Below are 24,518 nucleotides of genomic sequence, written 5' to 3' on the forward strand. Positions count from 1 at the left end.
ACCTAGCTACCTTTTCCGGTGCAATTGGCGGATACACCTACGGGAAATTGCAGACCACCACGGTTCGAGCGGGATTTTGCCTTTCCCTTCTCTTTTCCTCCTTTGTTGAGTACACGATGCCGATGCCGTACAACCACACGGGTTTACGGTTTAAAGGAAAATAAGATATTTTTTTGGGGTCCGCGTGTTTTATACTCTAGCGGTACACACTCACAGGATAGAGACAAATCGGCAGACTCAGCCAAAGGGGCGGGTCCAACGAGACGAACGAATGAGCGTTAAAAGGGAGCGATGGCAAAAAAATACATTCATTACGATTTGTTCGCTCGTTGGATTCACATACAGACTAAAAAGGGTCCTTTTCAGGATCACAAAAAGTCTAAAGAGTTTATTGTTTTGTTATCACTCGATATCCCCATCTTGTTCGGCTAAACCTTCCTGTTTAGCGATTTGTTGTCACTCGCCACAGCTTTCACAGTTGGAAAATTTCTTCCCATCCAGCTTGTGACATATTTTACAGTAAATTACATTCAATGGCACGTCGCATTACCACCACTCAGTGCCGGATTGGAGGTAATTTTAACCTGTAATTGAACATTTGCGATGACAGTGGTACAGTGTCGACTTTCAATGTGGGGTCATAATTTGGATCTCTATGTTTACAAAAATGTCCAACTAAATAAGTCGCATTACATGTCCGTCCAATTAGCTAAATGTCGAACTAATTGTAGATTACTGTACTTTAAATCTGGAAACAATTTAAGAATTGGTGAAAATTGAATAATCAGGAAAGTCCCCAACTATCAATAAGCTCAGAACAACTGCCAAATTCACATACTCATCAAATCCTGGCAAACAAATTATGAAAACATCAATTTGTGTTTTATTATTATTTTGGATAATGTTTTAGAAAGCATTGAACTTTATTTCCTAAACTCTTTTTTGGAAGGTTTAATGGCTCTGAAAAGCGCCTTGTTTTATGGAATGGTTCCAATTTAGAAAACTTAGTACTCGTGGTTTTGAAAAAAACCATTTCGAACGCCCTCGATGCCGCCTTGTTCTGGATTTGCCACCAAAGCAGTTTGTATAAACAAACTTTTTTCTTCTGCTACCTGATGCCGTTTTGCGATTGCGTTTGCCACTCGCCATTCGCTGCAACTGCCTGTTGTCTTGATGTCCACCGAACCGAATGTGTTATGTTCCGAATGCAGGTTTTCTTATCGTCGCGAGCAGCTTTGCCAGCTAACTCGATCACTCCGGCGGCCGAAACTATATAACGCCGGCTAGATGGACTGGTACACAAGTACTAACGCGCTCGACCTAGCTACCTTTTCCGGTGCAATTGGCGGATACACCTACGGGAAATTGCAGACCACCACGGTTCGAGCGGGATTTTGCCTTTCCCTTCTCTTTTCCTCCTTTGTTGAGTACACGATGCCGATGCCGTACAACCACACGGGTTTACGGTTTAAAGGAAAATAAGATATTTTTTTGGGGTCCGCGTGTTTTATACTCTAGCGGTACACACTCACAGGATAGAGACAAATCGGCAGACTCAGCCAAAGGGGCGGGTCCAACGAGACGAACGAATGAGCGTTAAAAGGGAGCGATGGCAAAAAAATACATTCATTACGATTTGTTCGCTCGTTGGATTCACATACAGACTAAAAAGGGTCCTTTTCAGGATCACAAAAAGTCTAAAGAGTTTATTGTTTTGTTATCACTCGATATCCCCATCTTGTTCGGCTAAACCTTCCTGTTTAGCGATTTGTTGTCACTCGCCACAGCTTTCACAGTTGGAAAATTTCTTCCCATCCAGCTTGTGACATATTTTACAGTAAATTACATTCAATGGCACGTCGCATTACCACCACTCAGTGCCGGATTGGAGGTAATTTTAACCTGTAATTGAACATTTGCGATGACAGTGGTACAGTGTCGACTTTCAATGTGGGGTCATAATTTGGATCTCTATGTTTACAAAAATGTCCAACTAAATAAGTCGCATTACATGTCCGTCCAATTAGCTAAATGTCGAACTAATTGTAGATTACTGTACTTTAAATCTGGAAACAATTTAAGAATTGGTGAAAATTGAATAATCAGGAAAGTCCCCAACTATCAATAAGCTCAGAACAACTGCCAAATTCACATACTCATCAAATCCTGGCAAACAAATTATGAAAACATCAATTTGTGTTTTATTATTATTTTGGATAATGTTTTAGAAAGCATTGAACTTTATTTCCTAAACTCTTTTTTGGAAGGTTTAATGGCTCTGAAAAGCGCCTTGTTTTATGGAATGGTTCCAATTTAGAAAACTTAGTACTCGTGGTTTTGAAAAAAACCATTTCGAACGCCCTCGATGCCGCCTTGTTCTGGATTTGCCACCAAAGCAGTTTGTATAAACAAACTTTTTTCTTCTGCTACCTGATGCCGTTTTGCGATTGCGTTTGCCACTCGCCATTCGCTGCAACTGCCTGTTGTCTTGATGTCCACCGAACCGAATGTGTTATGTTCCGAATGCAGGTTTTCTTATCGTCGCGAGCAGCTTTGCCAGCTAACTCGATCACTCCGGCGGCCGAAACTATATAACGCCGGCTAGATGGACTGGTACACAAGTACTAACGCGCTCGACCTAGCTACCTTTTCCGGTGCAATTGGCGGATACACCTACGGGAAATTGCAGACCACCACGGTTCGAGCGGGATTTTGCCTTTCCCTTCTCTTTTCCTCCTTTGTTGAGTACACGATGCCGATGCCGTACAACCACACGGGTTTACGGTTTAAAGGAAAATAAGATATTTTTTTGGGGTCCGCGTGTTTTATACTCTAGCGGTACACACTCACAGGATAGAGACAAATCGGCAGACTCAGCCAAAGGGGCGGGTCCAACGAGACGAACGAATGAGCGTTAAAAGGGAGCGATGGCAAAAAAATACATTCATTACGATTTGTTCGCTCGTTGGATTCACATACAGACTAAAAAGGGTCCTTTTCAGGATCACAAAAAGTCTAAAGAGTTTATTGTTTTGTTATCACTCGATATCCCCATCTTGTTCGGCTAAACCTTCCTGTTTAGCGATTTGTTGTCACTCGCCACAGCTTTCACAGTTGGAAAATTTCTTCCCATCCAGCTTGTGACATATTTTACAGTAAATTACATTCAATGACACGTCGCATTACCACTACTCAGTGTCGGATTGGAGGTAATTTTAACCTGTAATTGAACATTTGCGATGACAGTGGTACAGTGTCGACTTTCAATGTGGGATCATAATTTGGATCTCTATGTTTACAAAAATGTCCAACTAAATAAGTCACATTACATGTCCGTCCAATTAGCTAAATGTCGAACTAATTGTAGATTACTGTACTTTCAATCTCGAAACAATTTAAGAATTGGTGAAAATTGAATAATCAGGAAAGTCCCCAACTATCAGCTTATTGCCAAATTCACATACTCATCAGATCCTGGCAAACAAATTATGAAAACATCAATTTGTGTTTTATTATTATTTTGGATAATGTTTTAGAAAGCATTGAACTTTATTTCCTAAACTCTTTTTTGGAAGGTTTAATGGCCCTGAAAAGCGCCTTGTTTTATGGAATGGTTCCAATTTAGAAAACTTAGTACTCGTGGTTTTGAAAAAAACCATTTCGAACGCCCTCGATGCCGCCTTGTTCTGGATTTGCCGCCAAAGCAGTTTGTATAAAGAACAAACTTTTTTCTTCTGTTACCTGATGCCGTTTTGCGATTGCGTTTGCCACTCGCCACTCGCTGCAACTGCCTGTTGTCTTGATGTTCACCGAACCGAATGTGTTCTGTTCCGAATGCAGGTTTTCTTATCGTCGCGAACAGCTTTGCCAGCTAACTCGATCACTTCGGCGGCCGAAGCTATATAACGCCGGCTAGGTGGACTGGTACACTGGTACTAACGCGCTCGGCCTAGCTACCCTTGCGGGGAACTCCAGATCAACACGAGCGGGAACTCCAGATCAAGGTTCGAGCGGGATTTTGCCTTTCCCTTCACTTTTCCTCCTTTGCCATATCCAACCATGGCTGCTTGTGTTGGTTTGTTGATGTGAGGTGATGCGAAACGATGTGGTGTACGGTTCGGATGAGAATGATCGTTACGGCAGCGGAGAGGGGATTTTGAAGCTGACTGGCTGGCTCGAGAATTACGCATGTGTGAGACTGCGACCAATGTTTCCCTCATTTTTTTCTTTTTCCTTTCCAATCGTGCTTCATTCTATTTCGCTGCTGCTCTGGTTGCCCGTTTTGGTCGGTACGATTTGAGGAGCACAAAATGGACCAATCAAAAATGGGCACATAGTGTATTTGGACAATGGTTGATATTTCACAATTATTCAATTATTTATCTCAAGAAAAATGAAATGTTATTCGTTATGATAGATGCGTAGATATATTTCCTATCAATTGATGCAAAAACCTTTGCGATCTATTGAGAAATGCTCGAGTTATAAGCGTTCCAAATCTTGCATTTTTTCCTACTTGTTCAGTGCCTAGATTTCCATTTCACCCCCTATATCTTCCGGTTAGACGTAGTCCTACGTCAAAAAGATGGACGCATCCGGCCAGAAGAAATGGCGACTTGTCATAGATTATCGTAAGCTGAATGAGAAAACGATCGATGATCGTTATCCCATTCCTAATATTAACGACATTCTTGATAAGCTTGGCCGTTGCATTTATTTTTCGACACTTGATTTGGCATCTGGATTTCACCAGATCGAAGTGGATAAGAGTGACATCGAAAAAACTGCGTTTAGTGTCGAAAACGGACACTACGAGTTACGAGAATGCCATTCGGTTTGAAAAATGCTCCATCAACGTTTCAACGCGTGATGGATAACGTTTTGAGAGAGCACATTGGTGTCCGATGTCTTGTGTACATGGACGATATCATCGTGTTCTCTACCAGCCTAAAGGAACACCTTGACAACCTAAAGAAAATTTTTGATAGTCTTAGAAAATTCAATATGAAGGTGCAACTCGATAAAAGCGAGTTTCTTCACAAAGAAGTAGCCTTTCTAGGCCACATCGTAACTCGTGAAGGAGTAAAGCCAAATCCCGAAAAAATGGAAATCATCAGAAAATGGCCACTTCCGAAGAATGAAAAAGAACTAAGAGGATTCTTAGGAATTTTAGGCTATTACCGCAAGTTTATCCGAGACTTTGGCGAAAATAGCCAAACCACTTACAAAAACGTTGAGAAAAGGAGAAGCTATCACTCACACTAAGGATTTCGTAGATGCCTTTGAGCGATGTCGAAATATTCTTACATCGAGTGATATATTACAGTACCCGAATTTCGACAAACCATTTATTTTGACAACAGACGCCTCCAATTTCGCAGTTGGAGCCGTTTTGTCACAGGGGCAAATTGGCAGTGACAAACCAATTGCCTTTGCTTCTCAAACGCTGAATAAGTCAGAAGAAAACTATTCCGCAATCGAGAAAGAACTTTTGGCGATCGTGTGGGCATGTAAATACTTCCGTCCTTATCTTAACGGAAGAAAATTTACTCTATACACCGATCATAAACCTCTCACATATAGCTTAAACCTTAAAAATTCAAATAGCAGACTCATTCATTGGTGCCTCTATTTAGAAGAATTTGATTACGAGATTAAATACAGACCTGGAAAGCAGAACATCGTAGCCGATAGTCTTTCCAGAGTACGAGAGGAAATCAACGTCAATGAAGCGGAAGAAAACTCTTCTTCCACATCTGAAAGCGACACTTCGTCAGACGGAGCCACGGCCCACTCTGCTGATACCGACGATTCTGACTTTATCCCAGGCACAGAAAAATCATTAAACGAGTTCTGTAACCAGATTGTTCTAAAAATCGGACTCAACGAAGAAGAAACCTATGAAGAAATATTTCCACGAGTTTTCCGACGAAAAATTACGAAATTGATATTTGAAGTTCCATACCTAATTAAAATGTTTGAAGATTACATTGATCCCAAAAGATCAAACTGCATCCTTTGCCCGGAAAAGTTGATACAGACGATTCAAATCGTCTGTAGAAGCTACTTCAGTAGAGGCAAACCTTTCAAAATTTATTTTTCTCAAAAAATTCTCATAGATCTGAAAGCGGCCGAGGAACAAAATATTGCTATAGAACAAACCCACGAAAATGGGCATAGAGGGGTATGGGAAAATAACAGACAAATAGCAAACAAGTACTATTTCCCAGCAATGAAAAGAAAAATACGACAGTTTGTAAGGCTCTGCCGCATTTGTAATAAAAATAAGTACGAGAGGCATCCATACAAAATCATGCTCGGACCCACTCCGGACCCAAAAAAGCCTTTAGATTTAATACACCTAGATATATTCTTAAAACAACCTAATATATTCCTTTCCTTTTTAGATAAATTCTCGAGATACGCTACGTTTTTTTTTTTATTTAAGTCATTTATTTTTACAGGCTCAGTTACATAGGTTTAAAGGAGCCGAACTCTTAGCTATACTTTTATTAGTATATATCAACATGTTTCCTTAAATCTAGGGTTGATAAAGTAGGAAACCGATTACTCGCGGTCGACTCGAGATTAGAAGGGTGACATAGTTTCTTTTGGAAAAGGAGGGGATATAAGGATATTGTACAATGTTCACACTCGCATTCACACTCACGCTCATCATACTCAATTCTTAAATCTATTATTATATCTATTATGTATATACATTTCAGCTTATTCTATAGTTAGGGAAGGGAAACAGTCGCTCGCGAAGGAAAAAAAAGGAGAGGATAAGGGTGTACGGACAATCACACACGAAGATCGATAGGTTTGAGGAAAACATATATTAAGGACATGTAATCGAGGTCTAACCGAGCCAACACATCTCTCACCGGTACATTGGGCTGTCTACCTCGGGTCCGATGGCAGTTTTCTAAATTCGATCTGGCAACAAGATACACCTCGCACGACCAAACAACGTGCTCGATGTCGTGGTAACCTTGGCCACAAACACAGAGATTGCTACTGGCAAGATTGAAACGAAAGAGTAGCGCATCTAACGAACAGTGATTGGACATGAGTCGGGAGAAGGTGCGAATAAAGTCCCGACTCAAGTCCAGACTTTTGAACCACGGTTTGAGGCTAACCTTAGGGGAAATTGAGTGAAACCACCGGCCCAATTCATCTTCGTTCCATTTGCGTTGCCAGTTAACGATGGTATTTTTACGAACTAAAGAATAAAATTCATTGAAGGCGATTTGACGCTGATAATTTTCGCCTTCAATTGCACCTACCTTTGCTAATAAGTCAGCCCTCTCATTACCCGGAATTGAGCAATGTGAAGGGACCCAGACAAAGGTAATGACATAACAGCGTCTGGATAAAGCACTCAAAATTTCTCGTATTCTCTCAAGGAAGTACGGCGAGTGCTTTTCCGGCCTCACAGAACGGATAGCTTCGACAGAGCTAAGACTATCCGTTACAATGTAATAGTGTTCAACAGGTCGTGAGGCGACGCTGTCCAGCGCCCAGTGTATCGCTGCCAATTCAGCAATATACACTGAGCAAGGATACTGAAGACTGTGTGAGGTGCTAAAAAAATTGTTGAACACTCCGAATCCTGTGGACTCATTCATAGAGGACCCATCAGTAAAGTACATATTATCACAATTGACACGCCCATACTTTGCTTCGAAAATCGTAGGAACGATCCCCGATCGATGATAATCTGGAATTCCATGGATATCCTGCTTCATGGACAGATCAAAATGTACAGAGGAATTGATGTAGTCAGGAAAACAAACACGGTTGGGAATATACGAAGAAGGATCAACCTGCATGGAGACGAATTCATGATATGAGCTCATGAATCCAGAATGAAAATTCAGCTCGATCAGCTGCTCAAAATTTCCGATCACCAATGGGTTCATAACCTTACACCGGATGAGGAACCGAAGAGATAATAAATTGAAGCGATCTTTTAGTGGGAGTAGGCCTGCCAAAACCTCGAGACTCATGGTATGCGTTGAGGGCATACATCCCAACGCGATACGGAGACAAAGATACTGAATTCGCTCGAGTTTAATGAGGTGTGTTTTGGCAGCTGATTGAAAACAGAAACTGCCATACTCCATCACTGAGAGAATAGTTGTTCGATACAACATTATTAGATCTTCGGGATGGGCTCCCCACCAGGTGCCGGTAATTGTACGGAGAAAGTTTATTCTTTGTTGGCATTTTTTACTCAGATTGTAGCCGTGGGCTGGCCGATCCTCTACAAGCGTGCAGCTTAAGCGCCACTCCCGAAGGAGACTGCCCGCCAAGATTAAAGTTGCCCGGTTGAGACTCCCTTTGAGGGCGAGTTCAAGTACACTACTTCCGTAATGAAAGTACGGATCGCTCCAGCCAGGCCACGGAATTCTAACCAAAACAAGACTTTCAATTAAACCCCCATCAAACAGATTTAAACCTCAAAGAATTCAGTAGACTCCACTCATGCCTGAATAACGCTCATCATGGGCCAGGCCGCTACCCGTCCAGAGAAAGCGCAAACAATGGAAAATCTCATTCGCCACAGACAGAACGAAACGATGACGACACAATTCATAATATGCAACATAAAAATGCATTCACGTTATCAAAGCTTCCTTCCTTGCTAGCATTCGACATCAACATATATTTGCGTAAAGTACCAATTTCATTGAACAAGTAACATATAATTTATTCAAATTCACATTTGTTTCCTAACTCCTGCTATCCTATTCCTTTCCATTTGAATTCTAGTTTGAAAGCTTTCTAAGGTAAGTGTGTGCTTATTCGAGCTTTTGTTACCCCGGGGTCTTTTATTTATCTATTGAGCGCATTGTATGGCGACGTCGACAATGACGCTCGGCAATTGCAGTTCACCTTTTAATGGTTATCTCGGACGCGAACTTTCCTCGCCGTCCGTTTCATCCCGACTTAGGGCAATATATAAAAAACTCCGTGACGTCCTCACCGGACGTCACCCACCGCACAAAAAAAAAAGATTGGAACGGACTCACCAACTATTGGTTCAAATTTGTTGGCTGCTGCTGATGACCGGCTCTACGGGTGATTTTGCTGTTCGTGCTGCGGATGTTGAATACGAGCTCTTTGAGCGGCATATAAAGCGGCTTTTCCGAATTGCCTGCGGGAGAACGGGTAACTGTGCAAGTGGAAATTAGCACTGTGATCGATGATTTTTGTAATGTCTATATCACCTGTAACTCGAACACACACACGCACAACACGCTACCTTTGGTTTACTACTTTACAGTTTTACTATGACCTAACGAAAAGAAAACTATTAACAACATGAACGTAACTTATGCTGCTTTAAATTTAAACTACCTTTAGAATTAGTGAAACGAGCACGCGCACTTCCACTATTTTCTGCAGTCACGAACAAAGTGAGCAAACTTAGTAATCCTCAGATCAGGGAAAGTGGAGTCAAACGTACTTACAGGAAGTACGTCATTTCCCAAATCTCGTCGGCTGTCCTCGGAAATCTGAGGATTGTCATTGGCCGAATCATTCTGGTTTCGAAAAACCATCTTCCAGCCTTCCCTCTCCCCTTCCATACAAAGCAGCATCCCTGAACCTTGTCTCGCGGAAATCTTTCCCGGACTCTCTCCCGAACTAAAACTAGTACGCTTTACGCTGTATAATGATCAGCTCAGCCCATTTGCGTCGTTGTCTACCTTAGGGCAAATACATATTAGAGTATGTTTTGCCCTAAAAGTGATTTATAGTACTGACCGCTACATAACACCATGCTCTTTTTACGAAAATTTGGTTGAAAATGTCAACCAAATTTTCGTAAGGGCACTCCTTACCTTAATAAGAAAACATTCCTGACAAACCTAACAATGATAGCAGCGAACGTTTCTTTTTTATGTATAATTCTAAATAATAATGAATGATTAAATAATGTTGTGTACTATTTACAATATATTGACATACATATTACAAAAAAAAACATCTCCTATCTTAAACATGTATGTTACCATATTTGAGTGTTTGACATTCCCCCTTGCATCGTAGGTGAATCATAACATGAATAACTCGAAAGACTCTAACAATACAAATTCGACAATAAGAATAAAATTTCTCAATTTTATCTCATGTCTTCTCCCCAAACAGGTTCATTATGACTCGGTTATCCTCCAATAATAGCATTGGATAGCGACCGACATCATAATTCACCGAACTATTTTCTCATGGAGACCCCCATTACTTAACTTTGGGAAACGTGTATCTCATGAGAAAACATAAACATCAACAAAAAGTCTACATGAATATCATCTTCACACGCCGATACCATCGGCCAACAGAAAATTTATTTAAAACGTACCAAACTTCAATACGAAAACTGTAGGGTCGATAACGTCATACGCCAGAATCATATCTAGCAAAACATAACATAAATCAACACCCACAAACACCCAACACGAATTTCTTTATGTATCTGACATCGAACATAAGTTCGATCAAAATGGCACATATCGAAATTCCAAAACCTGAACATCCCTACTACAACAATCGGTACCACACCATTTCACTAACACAATGATTCACCCATACTGCACGGAGAAACGTCAAAACAAATGTAAACAGCTGTGCGGTGCGAATGGATTATTTGTGCGGACTGAATATGCAGGTAAATTTGCATATTTTTACTGATTTTGGTTGTGGTTCAGCATGAAATCGTGAGGTTTAATGACGAATTATAATGAATCTCATTAACTTATGTGTTTTTTTTTTCTTTTCTAGATTTCTACTGGAAGAATGACGGGAATATAAAAGACGATGACGAAACCATACCTCCATCCTAATTGACCCAGTTTTGAAGACAAGGAAACTTCACTTCCAGATTTGGATTGAAGATTATCAGGATATTTGTCTTCCAATTGAAGGTGAGTGTGTGAACATAAACTAATTATTCTTTTTTTTCATTTTAGGAACGGAACATATGTCTTGAATTCATGACGGAGCCTGACTAGGGATACCCCAAACTACCATAGGAAGCCTTACTGCTATTGGAGTAAATTATTATCAAAAAAAAAACTAACCCTAAATAAATTATCACAGTATAAATAAATAATAAATCAGTAAATAAATAAATGTTTTTGAGAAAAAAAATGTATAAATCACAAATATGCAAATAAATAAATAAATAAATCAATAATATAAGCCAAAATCTAACAACTAATCATGCAATTTCTATATACAAATAAATAAATAAATAAACATTTAGCCTTAAGTACTAACTTAGACCTAAGACTCGATGTGCACTACAAAACTAACATAACTCATTGAAAGAAATATGGGGCTATGTGCAAGGCACTTCTCCCATTCCTTCTACTGTTCTATCGTCTGGATAGGGAAAATTAAATGAATAGGGCTTCTTTCTTCCTTTTTTCTTCTTCTTGGGAATCACGTGTAGCGAAGAATAACAGAATTTTCTCCAGATAAGATGTTTTTCTATCATTAATATTACCATTGCTAGCTCGATTGACTCAGGTGTGCTCGTCAATGAATCTTCTGTTATGATAATTCTCTGAGTCTTACTCTTGCGGTCATCGTCTGAGTATCCCCACTTTCAAACTCGCGCTTTATTACTTCCCGTTTTGGTACTTCTCATCAACGCTCCATTAGCTCCGAGTTTTTGGTTTCATAGGTCATGTGCACCCGTGGCCGAGTGATTAGCGTCCCACACTATCATGCCGGGTGTTCGGGTTCGATTACCGTTCTGGTTGGGGGATTTTTCGTCAAAGAAAATTCTTCCGGCTTGCACTGTGGTCACGCGTATTCTAGAGCTTGCCACTTTAGAGTACATTCAAGGCGTGTTATTCGGCATAGAAATCTCAACCAAGTATTAATGAACGACCCTAGTTAATGAATACGTTAAGACGGCAAAAGTTCCACAGGGAACGTTAACGCCATTCAAGAAGAAGAAGAAGAAGGTCATCGTCTCGATACTCATCGTAGACTCGCTCTGTCTTCTGGTCGAGGGGATGGCATTTTACAATGGTAATCCGATCTAGTCGAACATCGCTATCCTTCGAAATTTCATTCATTCCATTTCCAACACATTAAGAGATTCCTTCTTGTGCCTGAATTGAAATTCTGATACAAGGATTTCCTCAGTAAATAAATGTTGTTGTGAGGACTGCAACTGACCTACGGACAGTGCTAAATCATCTCAATGTTGGAAGGTATTTTTGTGGAACCAGAGTGTATTTTACTGGTGTCATTGTTACTCTACAACTTTCGTTGATAGGTACATAGCTGGACAAAAATTAAAAAAAATTAACGAATATCGGAAGAAGTAATTGGCTTGAAGAGTTTTTTCAAGAATTTGCAATTGAAGATTCCAAGCCTTTTGCCCTCCAAATCTTCAAGGTCATAGCAGTGGCTTCCAATCACCCTTTTTACTACGGCCAATACGTATTTTGGGGCCAATTTCGCAGCAAATCCCTTTCCCTTGTCCGACTGTTCCGTATTTTTCTTCAGGACTGTTTCCCCTACCGAGTAAGTTGCACAATTGGCATTGGAACGCAAATTGTAGTAGGAAGAATGTTTTTCGTAAGCTTTCTTTAGGTTTTTCTGAATCTCTTCATACATTTTCATTCTTTCTTCCTCCCTAAGTTGAACGTCCCCAGGTGTTGAAGAGTCACGCAAATGGCGATATTCTCTGCCATCGGAGACCATATTTCTCCCGAACACTACGAAGTAAGGCGAGTAACGAGTGGTTTCATGCACCGAATTTCGAATTGCCGAAGCGATAGTTTGCAAATTATTCGCCCAGTTTTTATGCTCTTTGCGAATGGATGCGCGAATGGCTGTCGTGATTACCCGGTTGACGCGTTCGGTATCATTTACCTGAGGGTGATAGTTAGGTGTTTTCCAGTGAGTCACGTTGTACTTCAGTAATAGGCTTTGAAACTGGCTCGACACAAACTGTGATCCGTTGTCGGACAATATCACTTCGGGCACGCCGAACAGCAAGAAAATATTATTCTCCACAAATTGAACTAGCGAATCTGCTGTTGCTTGTCGAAAAGGCTGTACCATCACGAATTTGCTAAACAGATCGGTAACGACTAGCAGACACGTGCTTTGACCTTTACCTGATGCTGGAAGTGGTCCAACGTAATCCATTGCAATGAATTGGAATGGATACTCAGCAATCTTTCTTTGTTCTGCCAGCGGTGGTGTAGAGTTCTGATTCGTTGCTTTGCTAGTTTGGCATTTCAGACAACTTCGACATATTCTTCTGATTTCACTGATCATTGTTGGCCAAAAATAGCGTTCTTTTACAGCAGCCAGAGTCTTTTCAGCACCAAGATGTGCCTGCTCATGAATCCTACGCACAATTTCTTTCCTCTGATTCTCCTGAGGGTATCGTTTCCACTGAAACCGCGTGTCCTCCATCTTCCCACTTGCTTTCACTAGTTTCAATATCTGACCGTCAACTACTCGAAAATCTGGAAAATTTACAGGATTCTTCTCAATCCTCTCCATTAGTTCCTTATACTCAGTGTCTGGTGGAATAGTGTCTATGACATTTAATGACCTCGACAAACAATCGGCTAATATGTTAGCCTTTCCTTTGCGGTACTCCAGTTCAATGTCGTAGCATTGAATTTTCAAGGCCCACCTTAGCAGCTTCGCGTTTCCGGATTCCACACCGATCGTGAATAACCATAAGAGACTTCGTGCATCCGTGACCACCTTGAAACGCGTGCCTTCGACGTAATGACGAAAATGTTCAATGGCCAGCAACACCCCCAGACATTCTTTCTCCACACTCGCGTACTTTCTTTGGGTGCTGCTCAGCTTCTTACTGAAGTAGGCAATTATTCTCGGCTCTTCCTGCACGTGCTGTATTAGTGCCGCTCCTACTGCATTATCTGACGCATCAGATTCAATTGTGAATGGTTGGGTGAAGTCCGGATTTCCTAGAATCGGTGCCGATACTAATGACGCCTTGAGCTCTCCAAAGGCTTTTTCTGCTTCCTCTGTCCACATAAATCGTTTCTTCGACTTTTTCAACAAGTCTGAGATGGGTGCGACTATTCGACTGTAGTCTCGAATAAAGCGCTGATAGAATCCCGCCAAGCCTAGAAGACGACGAATATCTTTTACGTTTTTCGGTCTAGCATAATTTAATATCGGAGAAATACGTGTGTTGTCGATCGATACTCCTTTTTCAGTTAACAAGTAGCCCAAGTAACTGACTTGTTTCCGACAGAATCGACTTTTGTCTAGCGAAATCGTGAGATTCGCTTTCTTTAAGCGCTCCGCTACAATTTTCAGTAATCGTACATGCTCATCCAGCGTTTCCGTGGCAATGACGATGTCGTCGAGATAGACGAAAACGTTTGGCTCGAGGTCAAATCCAATCACGCGATCCATCAACCGGCACATGGTAAAAGGTGCGTTTGTCAATCCGAATGGACACACCTTGAAGCGAAATAAGCCTTGGGGTGTACGAAAAGCAGTGTAGTCCCTCGATTCTATCTTGAGAGGAATCTGAAAGTAGGCGTCTTTGAGGTCTACAACCGAATAGTATCTTGCTTTTCCTAGACGGTGAAATATCTCGCCCATATTCCTCATGGGATATGAATCCTTTTTAGTCATCTCGTTTATCTTACGAGAGTCTAGACAGACTCGTAGCTTTCCGTTAGATTTCCGCACTGGAACGAGGGAACTAGCCCACTCGCTTGAGCACTCTTCTATAGCGTCCATCTTCTTGTAGCGCTCGATTTCTGCTTCCATTTCGGCCTGTATCGCTGGTGAACAACGGTACAATGGTTGTCGTCTGGGTTTTGCTTCTTCTTTGAGAATAATCTCGTGCTGTATCAACGAAGTCCTTCCTAACTTGCTCTCAGTTGTGCAAGGAAATAATTTGATAGTTTCAGTTAATTTTCGCCGTTCCTGTCTGGTCAAGTCGTGTTCGGTTTCCACCGTTTCCGGGGTTGTTTTCGACGGTTCTGGTAATTCAAGCGCTGGAATATCGAGTGATTGATCTGGAGCCAGGTTCTTTAAGAGTGGTAGCGTTTGTATCGAACACACCACTGATTGTTTCTTTCGTTCGTTGATTATTTCAGAAACTGTTGTTTCAACCGTCGTAATCTGTTCGAATCCGTTTCCTCCTGCAATCATTGGTTGGATACCAAATAGTCTCCAAAAATTGTAGCCTAGGATCAAGTCCCTTGATATTTGTGGAACGATTAACGTCGGAATTATCTTTGTCACCCCTCGAAATACCATTGGAAGTTGGATGTACCCGAGACTCTCGTGGACCGTTTTATCAGCCGTGACGATTTTCAATGGACTGGGTAATATTTCCAGTCCGTTTTCCCTCGCTATGTCAACCCTGTTAGTGACACTAACGCTGGCACCAGAGTCCAGCAGTGCTTCATAATCCACCCCAAATATTTCCACTCTAATGTGGGGGCAACTTTCTGTGTGGATTCTTATCTCACACACTTTCAGAAAAGGGTCTTCAAAATTTCCAATTTTCGGGACTTTTTGATTTTTCGGAATGCTGTTGTCCCCCTTTGGGCATCCCTCTTTTAGTTTCCCGAAGCTCCTATTTTCGTATTTTGGGGAACACGAGGGTGATTTTGGCACGTTACAATCGTTTTCCCTGCTGTACCACAGATGTAACAAAACATTTTTTTCTCTCCGGTACACTGACGCCAAAGATGTCCTGTCTTACGATAATTCCAACAAAGTGGTTGTTGTTGTTCTTCAGGATCGCGATTATTTTCGGTTCGAATGGTAATTCTCTCTCGACGGTTTCTATCACATCTGTTTCCCATAAAATTGACCTCTTCTGTTTCTGAAGCAGAGGAATATGACGCGTTTGACTCTTTGTCCACTTCGATGTTGTGGACCACATTTTGTATTATCGGAGGTCCATCCCGTGCGTGTCTGAACGCAGGATCATTAGCGTCGATTCTATACGCGTAGTATTCTAAGTTTCGCAAGTCTGTTACCGTTCTACAAGCCAGTTTGGAACGATAATGTGGGCGCATATTATCCCATATGACTTCAAATATGCGGATATGATCGAGTGGTGATGTTAATAACTTGTTCAAACGCTCTATCTCCATTTTAAAAGCAAGAAATGTTTCATGACGATGTTGTTTCCTCTCGTATATCCTTTGGCGGTTTCCTTGATCTTTATTAGGATTCCCGTACATATACCTAATGCGTTCTTCAAAGTCCTCCCAATCGAGAAACTCGTCCGAGTAACAAAGGTACCAGTCGTAGGCTTCCCCTCTTAGAATCGTGTGGACTCGCTGCAAAAGGATGTCATCCGCAATTCTGTCCATTCGTGCTAATCTCCGAATCTTATGCAGAAAATCTTCAAGTGATCGCTGTCGAGCGTCTCCACTGAAAGTCAAATGCCACTTCTCCATCCGACGGTCAGCATTTTGGATCTCGATGTCACTGATCCGTTGATGGTTCCGGCTTCTACGTGAACTGTTTCGATCGTCATCGAATGATGACTCCGCTGATTGATTTACCCTCATGCTTTCATAGTCGTTCCGATCTGAATATCGGGATCTCTCACTGGGATGGTTTTGTATGTTCTGTTGTCTTTCCTCTCGTCTAACCCGATTCCACGCATTTCCGTTATTATTGCGTTGTCCCTGATCTAAGTTTAAATTTGGTGGTTCTAGAAACCTGTTGTAATCACACCCTGTTCGCTGATAATTACTTATTCTACTCGCTTGTAACCGTTCATGTTCGTGATGCCTTTCAAGAGCGTGCTCGCCACGTGGGTGTAGAGCCCTTGTCTCTCTGTTTCAGTTCAGTCCCTCATCCTCGCGTTGTTGCGTTGTAGGATCGTAATAATCAGATGGTTTTTCACTCATTACTCTCGTAGAATTCCCTGACATTGCCACCGAACGCTCCAGTTTCTTCTCTAGTTCGGCAATTCGGTTCATCAATCCTCGAACCACTTCGTCATGGCGTTCTCGCTCGGTCGCTGTAATGTTCTCTTCCTTACGAAGCTTGGGAGTTGCTCCCAAATCACTTCGAGGAGATTGTTCCAAAGATCCACCTACCGCTTCCGAAAATTTCCCCTCATTAACCGCCGATGCCAAACCCAATTGTTCTATCTGTACCCCCGTATTTCCATCATCTGCCCCTTTTTTCCCTCTGAAACGATTCAACATTCCTTTTATGTTTTTACTGAGTGATTCCTGCATTTCCTGTGCATGGGAATCATCAGCTTTAGTTCTTTTCACTCTCAATAAATAATGTTTAAGTCGGGAAACCGATTTTATATCGGGTCCCTTTTCCAATGTCTTCTCCAAACTACAAATTCTACTCGAAATATGATCGAACTCTTGTTCAATCGAATATGGTGATGGATAGTTCCGTTTTTCCTTAGCATCGTCAAAAAACAAATTCCGCAAAATGCGGTATTTTGTCTCTAATTCTTTTTTAGTTTCGTCAACCTTACCACGAATAATCAACTCATAATCGACTTCCTCATTTGTTAAATGGTCTGCATGAGGAAACATGATTGCTCTTAAACAAAAATATGAACCACAAATAAGATTTTACAGTCAACATACACTCACAACACTATTTGATTTTGAATTAAATTAAATAGTGAACAAAACAAATAATATCTTTATTATGTACAAAGTAATAAATAATATTGTAAAAAAATGTATATGAAAAAATGTGTATGAATATAAATAAATAATTAAATATATAATATAATAAATGTAAATATAATATATGAATATGTATATGTATATAATAATATAGTGATAATAAATATTGTATTTATTATCTCGAAAATGATCCCGACTATGAAATATATTTTCCCCTAATCGCACATCAGCTTACCTTTCCTCAAATAACCTCCAAAAATTCTCAACATAAATTCCCAAATATGCGGCCTATATTCTCCAAAAAAAAAATCAGCAACACAAATAATATGTTACATAAATAAATAAACCTATTCTGGACCCTAATAATTAACACAAAAACAAAAATTCATTGAATTCCACAACATTCATTCATAATCTGAGACGCCACTAAAACAAATAATCATCGAAACGTATGCTATCATCAGAACAAAAAAAAACTGCCGTTGGGCGCCAATATGTAGCCGTGGGCTGGCCGATCCTCTACAAGCGTGCAGCTTAAGCGCCACTCCCGAAGGAGACTGCCCGCCAAGATTAAAGTTGCCCGGTTGAGACTCCCTTTGAGGGCGAGTTCAAGTACACTACTTCCGTAATGAAAGTACGGATCGCTCCAGCCAGGCCACGGAATTCTAACCAAAACAAGACTTTCAATTAAACCCCCATCAAACAGATTTAAACCTCAAAGAATTCAGTAGACTCCACTCATGCCTGAATAACGCTCATCATGGGCCAGGCCGCTACCCGTCCAGAGAAAGCGCAAACAATGGAAAATCTCATTCGCCACAGACAGAACGAAACGATGACGACACAATTTATAATATGCAACATAAAAATGCATTCACGTTATCAAAGCTTCCTTCCTTGCTAGCATTCGACATCAACATATATTTGCGTAAAGTACCAATTTCATTGAACAAGTAACATATAATTTATTCGAATTCACATTTGTTTCCTAACTCCTGCTATCCTATTCCTTTCCATTTGAATTCTAGTTTGAAAGCTTTCTAAGGTAAGTGTGTGCTTATTCGAGCTTTTGTTACCCCGGGGTCTTTTATTTATCTATTGAGCGCATTGTTTGGCGACGTCGACAATGACGCTCGGCAATTGCAGTTCACCTTTTAATGGTTATCTCGGACGCGAACTTTCCTCGCCGTCCGTTTCATCCCGACTTAGGGCAATATATAAAAAACTCCGTGACGTCCTCACCGGACGTCACCCACCGCACAAAAAAAAAAGCTTGGAACGGACTCACCAGCTATTGGTTCAAATTTGTTGGCTGCTGCTGATGACCGGCTCTACGGGTGATTTTGCTGTTCGTGCTGCGGATGTTGAATACGAGCTCTTTGAGCGGCATATAAAGCGGCTTTTCCGAATTGCCTGCGGGAGAACGGGTAACTGTGCAAGTGGAAATTAGCACTGTGATCGATGATTTTTGTAATGTCTATATCACCTGTAACTCGAACACACACACGCACAACACGCTACCTTTGGTTTACTACTTTACAGTTTTACTATGACCTAACGAAAAGAAAACTATTAACAACATGAACGTAACTTATGCTGCTTTAAATTTAAACTACCTTTAGAATTAGTGGAACGAGCACGCGCACTTCCACTATTTTCTGCAGTCACGAACAAAGTGAGCAAACTTAGTAATCCTCAGATCAGGGAAAGTGGAGTCAAACGTACTTACAGGAAGTACGTCATTTCCCAAATCTCGTCGGCTGTCCTCGGAAATCTGAGGATTGTCATTGGCCGAATCATTCTGGTTTCGAAAAACCATCTTCCAGCCTTCCCTCTCCCCTTCCATACAAAGCAGCATCCCTGAACCTTGTCTCGCGGAAATCTCTCCCGGACTCTCTCCCGAACTAAAACTAGTACGCTTTACGCTGTATAATGATCAGCTCAGCCCATTTGCGTCGTTGTCTACCTTAGGGCAAATACATATTAGAGTATGTTTTGCCCTAAAAGTGATTTATAGTACTGACCGCTACAAGATACCTAATATGGGACCCCCAAGTACATTTGGAGTCGAACCAGACCCCAAGATACTTGAATGTTGATGGACATTGGCATGGATGATAATTTTTTAAGATGGCGAACTCTTGTGGTTTATTCTCTGTGCGGGTATGTAACTTTATAATACTATTTTCATTTTATTTATTCCAGATTTTGTTATTCCAGAACACTGAATGAGCAACTGCTCCAAAATTGTTCTCGGTAGGGTCTTTTCTATGATGATGTTCCTGCAGGCAAAACATACGATAATTCTCCAGTGCAAATATAGTTAAAAAACTTTCCTTTGGATTCCTAGTTTGAACTACGGAAGATCGAGAACTAGAGATTCGATCGCTAAAAGTGAAATCCCGATTCCACTTATAGATTATTTGAAAAATTACATCTAAGTTTATGCTAGCAATTTGATAACCCAAAACTCAATGGCCATTAATAGAATTAGTAATGCAAATGGTTTATGGTATATGTATATACTTTCAGTGCAAAAACAGGAAGTGGGTTATATCTATGGTATAACCGCAAGGGTGACGTAGGACTATCGTTGATTTAGAGATCATTTGTATGAAGTTGAATCTGAATTCATTCTGAATGAATGAATATTTGGAGAACTTCGAAAACGAGAGCGTTACGTTGGAGGCACAAGGTTTTATGCATCCAATATTGGATACGGAAATATCCTACTGATGGGGAAGAATAATCTTCAGAAGCTATCCTGTTGATTGCGATTGATTGAATATATTTTGAAAATTCCCAAAGGAACTGGCAGATTATTTTCAGTAACGATTAGATATTTCCACATTTTCCTCGATACTGGAAGCCCACCAGTGGTTAATGCTAATTCGATAACCACCTGTTAATAGCACTTGATTGAAACATATTTGGTCACAGTGTTACATGGATAGAAAACATTCAATTAAACTCTTTCACATGAATATATTTTGAAAATTCCCAGAGGAACTGGCAGATTATTTTCAGTAACGATTAGTTATTTCCACATTTTCCTCGATACTGGAAGCCCACCAGTGGTTAATGCCAACTCGATAACCACCTGTTAATAGCACTTGATTAAAACATATTTGGTCACAGTGTTACATGGATAGAAAACATTCAATTAAATTCATTCACATGAATATATTTTGAAAATTCCCAAAGGAACTGGCAGATTATTTTCAGTAACGATTAGATATTTCCACATTTTCCTCGATACTGGAAGCCCACCAGTGGTTAATGCCAACTCGATAACCACCTGTTAATAGCACTTGGTTGAAACATATTTGGTCACAGTGTAACATGGATAGAAAACATTCAATTAAACTCTTTCACATGAATATATTTTGAAAATTCCCAAAGGAACTGGCAGATTATTTTCCAGCAATGATTAGATCTTTCCGGAACTTTCTCGATGCTGAATGGCATCCTAACGGAAAGAGTTCTGCGCGTGTATGTGTCGATCCTTCGCCGTCCACCTCCTCCAGCACGTTAGGCAACGATGTTGTCTTGTCGATGTCCTCACGAAAAATGAATGTGTCTCACCACCAGAATATCGCTTAAGTATGCTTTTTGTGTGTGATTGAATCGAGAGAAGGTGTGGTTTACGATGGCAATTTTGAAGGCAAACTAGAGGGGAAAGAACTCTCTGAGCTCGGAACTTTCGGCGACTGAGCAATAATCGATTGCGGGCGCATACAATATTGGATAAGGAAATATCCTACTGATGGGGAAGAATAATCTTCTGAAGCTATCCTGTTAATTGCGATTGATTGAAAAACCACAAAACCAAATGTATTTGTTCACAGTGTTATAGAAAACAGTGGATAGAAAACATTCAATTAAACTCTTTCACATGAATATATTTTGACAATTCCCAAAGGAACTGGCAGATTATTTTCAGTGACGATTAGATATTTCCACATTTTCCTCAATACTGGAAGCCCACCAGTGGATAATGCCAACTCGATAACCACCTGTTAATAGCACTTGATTGAAACATATTTGGTCACAGTGTAACATGGATAGAAAACATTCAATTAAACTCTTTCACATGAATATATTTTGAAAATTCCCAAAGGAACTGGCAGATTATTTTAAGTAACGATTAGATATTTCCACATTTTCCTCGATACTGGAAGCCCACCAGTGGTTAATGCCAACTCGATAACCACCTGTTAATAGCACTTGATTGAAACATATTTGGTCACAGTGTTACATGGATAGAAAACATTCAATTAAACTCTTTCACATGAATATATTTTGAAAATTCCCAAAGGAACTGGCAGATTATTTTCCAGCAATGATTAGATCTTTCCGGAACTTTCTCGATGCTGAATGGCATCCTAACGGAAAGAGTTCTGCGCGTGTATGTGTCGATCCTTCGCCGTCCACCTCCTCCAGCACGTTAGGCAACGATGTTGTCTTGTCGATGTCCTCACGAAAAATGAATGTGTCTCACCACCAGAATATCGCTTAAGTATGCTTTTTGTGTGTGATTGAACCGAGAGAAGGTGTGGTTTACGATGGCAATTTGGAAGGCAAACTAGAGGGGAATGAACTCTCTGAGCTCGGAACTTTCGGCGACTGAGCAATAATCGATTGCGGGCGCATACAATATTGGATACGGAAATATCCTACTGATGGGGAAGAATAATCTTCTGAAGCTATCCTGTTAATTGCGATTGATTGAAAAACCACAAAACCAAATGTATTTGGTCACAGTGTTACATGGATAGAAAACATTCAATTAAACTCTTTCACATGAATATATTTTGAAAATTCCCAAAGGAACTGGCAGATTATTTTCAGTAACGATTAGATATTTCCACATTTTCCTCGATACTGGAAGCCCACCATTGGTTAATGCCAACTCGAAAACCACCTGTTAATAGCACTTGATTGAAACATATTTGGTCACAGTGTAACATGGATAGAAAACATTCAATTAAACTCTTTCACATGAATATATTTGGAAAATTCCCAGAGGAACTGGCAGATTATTCTCAGTAACGATTAGATATTTCCACATTTTCCTCGATACTGGAAGCCCACCAGTGGTTAATGCCAACTCGATAACCACCTGTTAATAGCCGCGCGTGTATGTGTGTGTAGCGATGTCTTCCCAGGGAACCGTTTGTGGCATCACTCTCCTCCTGATAGGTTCCCTTCTGGCATAGGATGCACAAACAGGCTCTTGGTGACACCGTTCATCCGCGCTTTCATGATAAATAAAGAGCTTCACCGCAACAGCGACAACATGCTCCAATCGCTGTTCAATTAGAACTGAGTGGATTTCCGAGCGCCGCTCGCTTATATACCGATTGGTGATTTCAATAGCCTGTTTTGAAAGCAATTTTAAGACTATTGAAACAAGTTTTTGGATCAAAAAGTAACAAGTATATAACGCGTAGACATTTTATCTTTCGAATGAATTGTTTATCATACCATTTCGTTCAATTGTTTAGGAGCTATTAACGCTCAAAATCTCGGTCTCCGGCGTAACGCTTTCGTTTTCGAAACTTTGATTTTACACCCCGGTATAGAAATGAAAGACGTAGTCCTACGTCAAAAATAAATATTTCCTAATGTACTTTTGTTTTCATTTTTTGTGTTGAACTCAAAGCAAATTCCACTATAATGAGGGTCGAGCAGTTTTGCGTTCGGTCGACACGGTGCCAGACTGGCACAGTGTTGGCTCGAAATGGGTTGCCAAATACGAAGAGTAGGTCGACAAAATCATTGCAATATGGCACGATATCGGTACCGTTGTCGACACCATTTGTTGGGACCAATTCGGCACAACAAAGTAGACTGGGTATTGATGACAATAACAAACGAGTTCATTTTGTTCATATCGCTGTTGCCACGATAAATACAATACGGTAGCGCAACTTATGAGAAAGGCCTTTCAGCCATCTTGGATTTTGATGTAAACAATCTGCAATATTTTGCAATATTTTTTTTTGCTTTTTGTGTGTGGAATTGTTTTGGTGGCAATGAGAGCATTGAAAAGTTGAAAGGTAAGTCTGTTACGGTTAAAGTTAGGTTTGTAATACACTCTTTCAGCTCAAGAGAATAAATCGACTCTCGGTGTCGGTTGCTGACGGAGATATTTTTCCCGCGTTTTGCAGCTAGAGACGTCGGTTAATCGTTCGATCAATTCATATAATCGAATATCTGCATCAGTAATTTTATATCGAATAATTAAAAACCAAGGTATGATTACATCGAATAATCACGCAAAGTAATCACGATTAATGAAAGAAAGAACCATTTTTTCAGAAAAAACAGTGCAAAATTTGTTTAACCGTCATGGTGTTTCGTCGAAATTCATCGAATATGCTAAATCATTTACGGTTGAGGCATGAAAATGATTCCTTGGTGGTGAAGGAAACTGGGAAGAAGAATTTAGGGTCTGCAGGAGTAAAATGCGGACTTGAAGAAGGTGGTCTAAGCTCCCGTTCTAAAATAGTAGTATTCCAACTCAGAGTGCCAAGGAAAATATATCATACTAGTGGTCAATGATTCTATAAATATACTTCTTTAGAACTAGTAGTTATAGGGACCAAGCAGAAATATTCAAACAAATCAGCTATTTCAACAACATTCGAAGAACAAATAATTTTGAACAGCAAAAATTTGATGCTGGTGCAATAAAAATGTAGGTCGGACTCGATTATATACAGACTCAATAATATGTGATTCGATTATATACAATTTTGGAATCGATTATATAGTTTGGAAAAAATATTTTTTCTATATTTTAAGTATGACTTATTTCAAGAAGAAAGGTAACCTTTTAACGATGAGGTG

General features: G+C 40.3%; 2 long non-coding RNA genes across 2 annotated transcripts; one reads left to right on the forward strand and one right to left on the reverse strand.

Annotated features, from left to right (window-relative positions):
* Positions 1-9,036: 9,036 nt before the first annotated feature.
* LOC129762756 (uncharacterized) lies at positions 9,037-11,093 on the reverse strand. The gene is made up of 3 exons (XR_008740711.1): positions 9,367-11,093; positions 9,237-9,304; positions 9,037-9,181 (listed from the first exon to the last, which is right to left on the reverse strand). It is a non-coding gene; the product is annotated as an uncharacterized LOC129762756 (long non-coding RNA).
* Positions 11,094-23,634: 12,541 nt separating this feature from the next.
* Positions 23,635-24,156, forward strand: LOC129773696 (uncharacterized). The gene is made up of 3 exons (XR_008742697.1): positions 23,635-23,725; positions 23,772-23,921; positions 23,988-24,156. It is a non-coding gene; the product is annotated as an uncharacterized LOC129773696 (long non-coding RNA).
* The last annotated feature ends 362 nt before the right edge of the window (positions 24,157-24,518 follow it).

The sequence above is a fragment of the Toxorhynchites rutilus genome, chromosome 1 (assembly GCF_029784135.1).
Source record: "Toxorhynchites rutilus septentrionalis strain SRP chromosome 1, ASM2978413v1, whole genome shotgun sequence".
Taxonomy (NCBI): Eukaryota; Metazoa; Arthropoda; class Insecta; order Diptera; family Culicidae; genus Toxorhynchites; species Toxorhynchites rutilus.